This window comes from Lampris incognitus, chromosome 6, assembly GCF_029633865.1.
Source record: "Lampris incognitus isolate fLamInc1 chromosome 6, fLamInc1.hap2, whole genome shotgun sequence".
NCBI classification, from domain to species: domain Eukaryota; kingdom Metazoa; phylum Chordata; class Actinopteri; order Lampriformes; family Lampridae; genus Lampris; species Lampris incognitus.
This window is the reverse complement of record NC_079216.1, coordinates 26,478,279-26,488,372: the sequence shown is the minus strand read 5'-3', so window position 1 is coordinate 26,488,372 and position 10,094 is coordinate 26,478,279. Positions and strand designations below refer to the sequence as shown.

The 10,094-nt window shown below is 43.0% G+C and overlaps 1 pseudogene; it reads right to left on the bottom strand.

Moving 5' to 3' along the window:
• Positions 1 to 1,329: 1,329 nt before the first annotated feature.
• LOC130114498 (G2/M phase-specific E3 ubiquitin-protein ligase-like) lies at positions 1,330 to 9,862 on the bottom strand (annotated as a pseudogene).
• Between the last annotated feature and the right edge of the window lie 232 nt (positions 9,863 to 10,094).

Genomic DNA, 10,094 nt, shown 5'->3' with positions numbered 1-10,094 from the left:
CAATAAGTTGGTAATTATGAGGAAATAACAGTGAACTTATGTTGGTTTGTATTGATTTCATGGCTGAACTGAATGAAAAGACAAAAACTATTTCTCAAACATCAGTTAAAACTACAGAGGTAAACTGCACGTTATACTTCGGAAAATGCAGGAAACGGCTGCAACAGTTCATTCAACAACCCTACCCACATTGTTCAATTATAGGGCTTTCAAAAACAAACACAATTATTCAGGCCCCTTGCCTTTTTCACATTTTATGGTGAGAGTACTTGGAATTAAAACACTGCATTTGTGACGCCCACAATATGTGTGGTCACATGTAATGTATGTTGTTTATTTATTTTCTTTGGTTATATAATTATTTATATTAATAATATGCTTATTATTCTACTGTGAGCCATTATGGCAATAATACTCCCTTTGCTATAATACAGGGACTGGTAAGGTTTCAGCCTTGCCAGGAGGTGGGAGTGTGGTGCTTTTGTTCCCCCCCCCCAAGGACTGACGGACCTTCGCGGTTTCCTTACAATGCTGAGGAACGCTGAACCAGGAAACACTGCATTGCCAAATTATTTCTTTTAATCCTGTTTAACAGGTTTGTAACGGTTCAAGTTGATATATCTATTATACACATGTTGATTTAACTTTGTGTGAATATTACCAGATCGATTTTGTAAGAGTGATTATTGTGTAAATATATTTCTGGGAGGAGATAAGTTTCTGTCATGTAACGTAACGTTATCTAACGTGAATATGGCTAGTAGCTAGCCCGCGGTGGGAGATCCAGATATTTTATATAGCCTTGACTCCAGTACATTTCTCCTTTTGATTTATACGGTTTTATTATTCTTTATTTGTGTATACTATTGCATTGAGTTGTTTAAGGAAAACGGTTTAGCTAATCTGAAGCTCAGACGTTCATATAGCCTATCTATGCTATGGATGCTAGTTAACGTTAGCTAGAACAAGTGCTCCGGTGATTTTATGTTGGTTTTAGGTCACGCGGGGACAGATGACAGTTCAGTCACTAGATGACTATATAGTAGGCTAGTTAAGGCCGGATGCTTACGTTACTCATTTGTAAAGATAATGAATGAACCTGCTACTACATGTAATATGCTTGATTGATGATTTATTGAAATAAAGCGGACATATTCAACAAAATATGATGAATACTAAACAATGCTGAGGAACGCTGAACCAGGAAACACTGCATTGCCTAATTATTTATTTTTATCCTGTTTAACAGAAATACTTATCTGTATACATGTTCTCAAACCAGAGAAGTGTAACACATTAATGACCTGTGTTGACGCCTTGACTGTATGTTTATTCCATGCCAAAGCCCTGTGTGTTCCCTATTGCAAAGTCCATACTGTTTGTGAAGGCTTGGTAGTGTTGAATGTAGTACTTTTCCAATAGACATCGCCAATAGATGGCACTGTTGCACTGCTCTACAGTATACCACCTCTTTTTCTACTCTAGAGTTCCGGTTCGTGCGCACTGTGTGTATCACGCTGTTGACGCTGTGTGTAGCTCACGCTACAAGCTAATAAAATGCTCTGCAAACAACAATAGGTTATGGGCCCAGAACATCGCTGAAAGCTGTTGTACACGGTTGTGTGGAGTAAACAGTATTGTGGGAATTCACAATGGAGGATAATGTGGAGTTAGAAAACAACGAGACAGGAGACGTGAGAGTAGACGTAGTCGAGGTAGTTTACTAGCTCCAACTTTTTGTAGACGTAGTCGAGGTAGTTTACTAGCTCCAACTTTGCATGTCATACGTTCGACAACGACACTGAACTGCTTGTGAACCGGAAGCGGAAGTGCATTATTTGACGCCTCGCCTCTTCCCTTAAAGGTACACCGTCCTCTTAGGTGAATGTCTCTCGATATATAGATGTGGGTCACCACAATAAGCTGTTTATTGACAGGCTGAACGGACCAGAGAACTGGGCAACATGGAAGTTTCAAATGGAACACTTGCTAAAGGCTAAAGGACTATGGGGTATGTTAATGGAGACTGAAACACTAGCTGCAGATGCTAATGCAGCAGCACAAGCTGAGTTCACTAGAAGGAGAGAGAAAGCATTCTCTATGTTGGTGCTGAATGTAAGTACACCCCAGTTGTATCTGATAACGAGCTGCCAGACTCCCAAAGAGGCGTGGACCACACTGAAAGCCCATTTTGAGAGAGATACTTTGGCAAATAAACTGTTCCTGAAGAAAATATATTTCTGATGTGAAATGAAGGAAGGAGATGCCTTAACTGATCATTTGAAACAAATGGAGCTAACTGATCAGCTAGCAGCAATAGGATCTGTGATTGAAGAGGAAGATCAAATTGTAACACTGTTGGGCAGTTTGCCACCAAGCTATGCTACGATTGTCACTGCACTAGAAACAAAGATTGACAACCTGACACTGAAGTTTGTTCAGCAAGCATTAATAAATGAAGAGCAAAAGCGAGTGAATGCTAATGATTCAAGTGGTGCTACGTCAGGTGGTGCATCAGCCATGTCATCACAATTTAGAGGAAATGTGCAGGATGGCTCCAAGTCAGTGGGAGCAGCAGACAAAAGCACGTGGAGATGTTATAAATGTGGGAAAGAAGGTCACATAAAGCGGGATTGTCCAAGCTTGAAAAATAAAACAAAAAAGAAAATTCACAAGGCCAAAAACATGACCTGTGAGGATGAGGAAGATTCCTCTGAAAGTGTTTTTGTAGTCACAGAGGCTAGCACTTACAGACCAAGACAGGTTGAATGGATAATTGATTCTGGAGCATCAAAGCACATGACTTGTGATAAAGAAATTTTCCAAGAATATCAGCAATTCTCAAAAGCACAGTCGGTGAAACTAGGTGACGGCAGGGTGGTTGACGCTCTAGGAATTGGAAATGTCAACATGAAAATGACTTTCAAATCAAGTGATGTAAAAAATGCCACAATGTATGATGTACTGTATGTTCCAAAGCTGTCTGGGAATTTGTTCTCAGTGGGAGCTGCTACCAAAAAAGGGAATACAGTGCAGTTCAAAAAGTCTCGCTGCTACCTACGTGGAAAAGATGGAACACTAAAAGGAATGGGAACACAAAGAGTTGATGGACTGTATCAGCTAGACATTGAAGGAAGTGAATCTATCTGTCACAGTGTATCAGTAGCTGCCAGCCTGTGGCACCAGCGCCTTGGTCACACTACCAAGCTGAAGGAGCTAAAACATCTGGTAAATGGAGTGGACTTCTCCGCAGAGAAAGAGATTCCTTTTTGTGAAGGATGTGTGGAAGGCAAGTTGGCTAAAAAGCCATTCAAGTCGATTGGAGGAATCCGTTCCAAACGCAAGATGCAGCTAATTCATAGTGATGTCTGTGGTCCCATGCAGACTGATTCGATAAGTGGAGCAAAATACTTTGTGACTTTCATTGATGACTATTCAAGATGCTGCAAAGTATACTTCATGAAACAGAAGAATGAGGTACTAGACAAGTTCAAGGAATTTGAGAGAACATTCTCAAATGAGTGTGGCCTGAACGTTGCAAGGCTGAGAACTGACAATGGTGGTGAGTACACCTCAAAGGAGTTTCAAGAATATTTGAAGGCTCAAGGCATCCACCATGAAATGACTGTACCTCACACACCACAGCAAAATGTCGTTGCAGAAAGAAAAAATAGGACGTTGGTCGAAGCAGCTAGAAGCATGCTGTCTCCTGCAAAGTTGCTGAAGATGTTCTGGGCAGAGGCTATAGCCACAACAGCTTACATACAGAACAGGCTGCCCACAGCTGTTCTGAAGGAAGAGACACCCTATGAGAGATGGTGTGGAAAGAAACCTAACATGAGTCACATGAAGGTGTTTGGCTGTATTGCTTATGCACATGTCCCAGATGAAGAGAGACGGAAACTGGACAAAAAGGCTATAAAGCTTCGTTTTGTGGGATATGCAAACAATGCCAAGGGATATCGCCTGTACGATGAAGAGAAGAGGAGGATTCTAATCCGTCGTGATGTAATCTTTGATGAATCAAACTTCGACTGGAAGCAGGAAGTGAAAGTACCCTGTTCAGAGAATGAGATAAACATGAAAACAGATGACAGTGAAACACAAGATGATGCGGTCACTGCTGATAGCAGCACTGTCAGAACAAGCGGCAGAACCAGAAATGCGCCAAGGAGATATGGATATGATGAGTTCGCTGATATAATGACTGTTGATCATCATGCCAATATGTGTCGTGTGACAGAGCCAATCACACTAAAAGAAGCATTGGAGAGTCCTAATGCAAAAGAATGGCAGGAGGCGGCTGACTTGGAATATGAGTTGCTGCTGGAAAATGAGACTTGGGACTTGGTGGATTTACCAAGAGAAAGAAAAGCAGTAGGATCGAGATGGGTGTTCAGAGTCAAGCATCATAGTGATGGAAGAGTGGAACGATACAAGTGTAGGCTTGTTGCCAAGGGCTACTCTCAGTTGTATGGTGCTGACTACGATGAAACCTTTTCACCAGTTGTACGCTTCAGCTCTGTTCGTACATTACTGTCCTTTGCTATTCAAAACAATCTACATGTACACCAGATGGATGTCGTAACTGCATTCCTTAATGGAGACCTGGAAGAGGAAATCTACATGCAGCAACCAGAGGGCTACATAAAACCAGGACAGGAGCACCTGGTGTGTAAACTGAAAAAAATCAATCTATGGACTGAAGCAGTCTCCTTGCTGCTGGAGCAAGGCCTTCACAGAGTTCATGATGGAAATTGGATTCAAACAGAGCACATCAGACCCCTGTGTGTTTGTGAGATTAAGACAAGAGCTTGAGATACTTGCGGTTTATGTTGATGATCTCATCCTGATAACAGAGTCAACTGAAAGCATGAACGGGCTAAAAGTGGCTCTCAAGGAGCGCTACAAGATGAAGGACATGGGTGAGCTGTCCTATATACTGGGCATCTCTGTGATTCAAGATAAAGAAAAGAACTGTGTCATTCTTCATCAGAAGCAGTACATTGAAGCCATACTTCAGAAATATGGAATGGACAATGCAAATCCTGTAGCAACTCCTGCTGATGCCAACGTCAAGTTGAGGAAGAGTGATGGTGTCAGTGAGCCAGTGGACCAACATGCCTATCAGTCAATGGTAGGAAGTCTGCTGTATGCTGCAATGGTTACAAGACCAGACATAGCTCAAGCAGTGAGTGCTGTGTCAAAGTTCAACGCAAATCCAGATGCTTCACATCTGACTGCTGTGAAGAAGATACTTCGTTACTTGAAAGGGACAGTGAACTTTGCTCTCAAGTATGAGCAGTCAGCCTCTGGAGCTTTAATTGGATTCTCAGATGCAGATTGGGCTGGAGATCAGGATGATCGCCGCTCAACAACAGGCAACATCTTTTTACTGAGTGGAGGAGCGGTGAGCTGGCTCAGCAAGAAACAACCAACAGTTGCACTTTCAACAGCAGAAGCCGAGTACATGGCACTCAGTCAAGCCGCTCAGGAAGGAATCTGGCTGAGACGATTACTTAGTGATCTCGGAGTGGAGTCTATGTCCACAGTGATCCTGGAAGACAACCAAGGAGCCATCGCAATCGCAAAGAACTCTGTGAACCACTCCAGGACCATAGACATTCGCTATCACTACATCCCTGAATGTGTGCAGAATGGACAAATAGAACTGCAATATTGTCCAACAAATGACATGAAAGCGGATATATTGACCAAGCCACTGACCAAACAAAAGTTTGAGTATCTCAGGGGAGAAATTGGACTTTTCCTTGTTTAATTAAAGTGGTTATTTGTGCTTGACAGGTGTACGCCGAACGCTGCCTGATCAAAGCAAGTCTGAAAAATGTGATTCTTGAATCTGAAATGTGAAAAAGAGTTCCAGATAAAAACAATGTAAACAACAGTATTTGAAAAAGGAAGATTTTTTGTTGTTTAAAGTTTGATGACATTTTTGTGAAGGAGAGCACGGCTCTGTAATATTATTTAAAGGGACTTGATGTTATTGAAAAAGTAAGTGGGAGTGTTGAATGTAGTACTTTTCCAATAGACATCGCCAATAGATGGCACTGTTGCACTGCTCTACAGTATACCACCTCTTCTACTCTAGAGTTCCGGTTCGTGCGCACTGTGTGTATCATGCTGTTGACGCTGTGTGTAGCTCACGCTACAAGCTAATAAAAAGCTCTGCAAATAACAATAGGTAGGAGGTATGTAAAGGCAACCTGAGGCAGCTGATGCAAGTATTGTCCAGTGGAAACCTTGACTCAGGGAACCCATGTAGAAAAGTTATGGATGGCTCGGGGGAGAAACCAATTGGAGGGATCTCTGTTATGCTCGCGCACCCGAACCCGACCCGTGTGGCGAAACCCAAGGCACACAGACACAGGATGACTTCAAAATCCAAAAAGGTGGTTTTATTGTGGGAGGGAAATGTATGGTGCGAAAAACGTTCTGTTAGTGGGATGTGTGAATAAACTATGTGTGGTGTCCCGTGGTTTGCGTGTATAACTATGTGTGAGTGTTTTTAGCCTATGTGTGGTGCGGTATGTAAATGACCAGGAGGTGTTGAAATAATGTGCGTGCACGTGGCAAGAAAGTCCAGTCCGTGATCCAAGAGGGGTTGTCCGAGGAAGTCCGGGTCCGAGATCCGGGAAGTCGAGTCCGAAAGGAGGGGTCCAGGTAGAGGGACAAGGGGGGAGATCGCAGGAGAGGTCCGGGGAAAAACGTGAAGGTCGCTGGGGACGAGGGAGACGCGGGGAGCCGTGGAAGTCGCGGAGGGAGAGTTTTGGGAGGAAACGGAGACACGAAGATAAGACACTGGGGAATAAACAGAATGCAAGGAACGCTGGAGGGCTTGTCAGAGCTTTACCGCAGGGTTCAGTACGTCGAAGCACGGAGTGGTGTTCTGGGAGACTTCTTGTAGAGGGCTGCCTGATTGCCACAGGTGTGCCTGATGGATGATGGCAAACACCTGGTGCAGTGCAGCGCTCGTCTCCTCAGTGCAGCGCTCGTCTCCTCAGCCGAGCGTTCGGATGTTTCCGGCACGTCCGAGCTGGGGGAGTGGCTTGAACGTGCCGGGGAGGCAGCTCGGGGCGGTGTAACCACAACAATCTCACTGGCTCCAGTTGCGAAGGCCAGGATTTTCTGAAGCTTAGATGATTCTTGTGCCTCTACCAGAATAAAACACACCAGAGAATGTTAATTGAAACAATAATATAAATAAAACATAATAATGTTGATTATCAGCATAAGTGAGGAGCAACACATAGAAGCCTACCCAGCAAGCACTGTAAATAGGGGGAATTCTGACAGCATGGTATTGCTTAACTTCTACCTCCTGTACATAGTCCCAACAGAAGGGAATGACGGTCTCTTCAGCTGCTCTCTTGTTGCTTCCTTGTTCAGAAGATCAAATATAGAAGAGATCCTCCAATATGTCAGCAGTGAGTGTATATGGCTCATGGCAGAGCAAAGGACGGAAGCTCTCTGGGTGCTGTTGGATCGCATGTAACACGCCAAGTGTCCTCATTCCTTCCCTGAATCTGCATTCAAGAAAAGACAAGTAAGCACGACTAGTGCATACTTGGCACAATCCTTAACACACACAACAATATGCCCACTGAGTTAAGTTGATTCAGTAAAATTAAATTCCATAAAATGCCCTAATTCAACATGCTGCTATTACAAATAAAGCAGACTGAACTTGAAATCAAGACAAACCTTTCAAATGGTCCACGGACCCTGTGGATCACTTGAAACATGAGGATGTCCTGAACGAGCAAATCGCTGTCCTCTATTCTTGTCAGTGGCCTGAGACAGCCTGCATTTGCCAAGTAGTCCAGTAGTGGCACTGTAGCACATTTCAGGTCATCCAGGGCGGTGCACTCTGAGATCTGACATCAGAAATACACAAAGGGCACAAAGAATTGTTAATGTGACATAAATGAGATATATGAAGCAACTTTTAACAGTGCTCTTCTCATAACCCTCAATGCCGAGAGTGTCCACATACCATTTTTGTTACAACCAGAAATCTTAATGTAATCATTACTCATTGCAGTTGATATACTAAATCTAAGAATTCAAACAAATCCATCTAACCATTTTGGTTGGTTCCATTAACATGTGGATTAAAATGACACATCTGTAGAAAAACAATCTGCAGAATTACCTTTTTGACCTTATCATGTAGGTCAGTATCAGAAATGTCTTCCAAAACAGGCTTGGCTGACTCTGGGCCACCAACGAAGCAGGAAAAAAGAGTCGGAGAGAGGAATCCAGGACTAGGACCACCATGCATAAGGCTCACAGCAATTGCTCTGCCGGCAATGAAATACCCGTCCTCTCTCAGAACTGAGGAAACATAGGTAACATTATCTCATGTTCAAATGGACAGTTCACTCTAAAATCCTATTATTAATGTAATCAAGCACATATCCTCGTGACAGTCAATTCCCCAAATGTGTATGGTTAATAATACCTGCACTATCAAGAGCCAAATTCAATTTCCCCCCCTTTCCTTCAAACATAGACGAAACTGCCATGGCTTCCAAGAGTAGTCTTAAGAGCTCTCTTCTTGGACTATCCAAATCCACAGCCTCTTCTTCTCTGCCCATGTCATTAGAAAACTTGATTGACATCCTGTAGTTTGGATTGTAGGATAATCTCTTGAAGCTACGTACAGCTCCATCCAACATGGAAGACTGATTTATGTCGAACTTGCATTTCTGGTCAGTGTCAATTCTGCTCGCAAGACTGAGCAGTAAGTCACGTGCCGGCATCTTCTCAGGGGCTCCTGCCTCCCTCGTGAATAGAAGACAAAAACTTTTTTTAAAACCTGTAATATGTTGTATGTTCCAATGGTAAGAAATAAAACTGCGATGGATCTGCTGGATGACAATATGGGGAGACATGAGATTGAAAACATCAAATCTAGACAAAATATCCAACGCACTATTGCAACACAATCAGATGGTATGTCAGAGCATACAATGACAAACCAGTCCTCAGGGTCCACCGTCCTCACTACATTTTGTCTTTTCCTGCACCAGCATACCTAATTCGACCAATGAAGTGGTTGCTCATGAGCTGAATGTAATGTGCTGGTGGCAGGATAGATATATATGGTTGGGACAGTGGGACTTGAGGACTGGGTCCTAGATCCTCCTAGGTATCTGAGGATGACAGACTATAAAATTAGTATCACAACGTGACTGCTATTTGCACATTTAAGCAATAAAATGTGAGAGGGAGTGCTTTATCAGTGGTTATTGGCACGGCTGTGCTGGCTTCAGTACTCAAGCTTGTGGGGATGCTGCTCTCTAAACACTGGGCCCATTATTAGCTACATCTCCTTGCGTTGAACACGAGAGGGCAGAATGCAGCATGTCAACTGACCAGTTATCAAAATGAAATACCAACACACTGGTTATGCTAGCCAGCTACTATTTGCTTCCAAATTAAGCTTGTTTGATGTTATTTGACTACTTGTCAAAACTATCATAGCTTCAACAGGCAGTAGTAATTGGCGCAGTAATTTATACAGGTGGTATTTGAAAAATAGGGCATCATTATTTGTCACAATATTCTGTCCTATCACTATCATTGTGGGGTTCCTAATGATTGAAGGCCAGGCCTTTAAATGCCGCAGTACTTACATTTGACTCTCAAAACTGGCCAGTATTGCTAGGTTAAGTTCTTCTTCATCTGAGGACATCTCTGACAGTGACCTTAAAATGGATACGTAGGTGTTATAGTCATCATTGTTCTCTCTTGATGTTGATGGAGCTGGGTTCACCATAGCCCTGGTGGTGATGGGGCCACTGGACTCGCTTGATGTTGACGGGGTCTGGTCCACCATGGCCCAGTCTATGGACTCTCTTGATGGGGTCTGGTCCACCACGGCCCTGGTGAGGATACGGCCACTGGACTCTCCTGTTATTCACTGGGTGACGACCTCCACACAGCTGTCATCGGAGTCTGAAACATCAAACTGTAAAAACAAAAGAAACAAAAATCAATAAACAAAAACAAAACATTTAAACGTGTCAGATGATCTATTCAAATTTGAAAGAATGTTAGTCTCTACATCA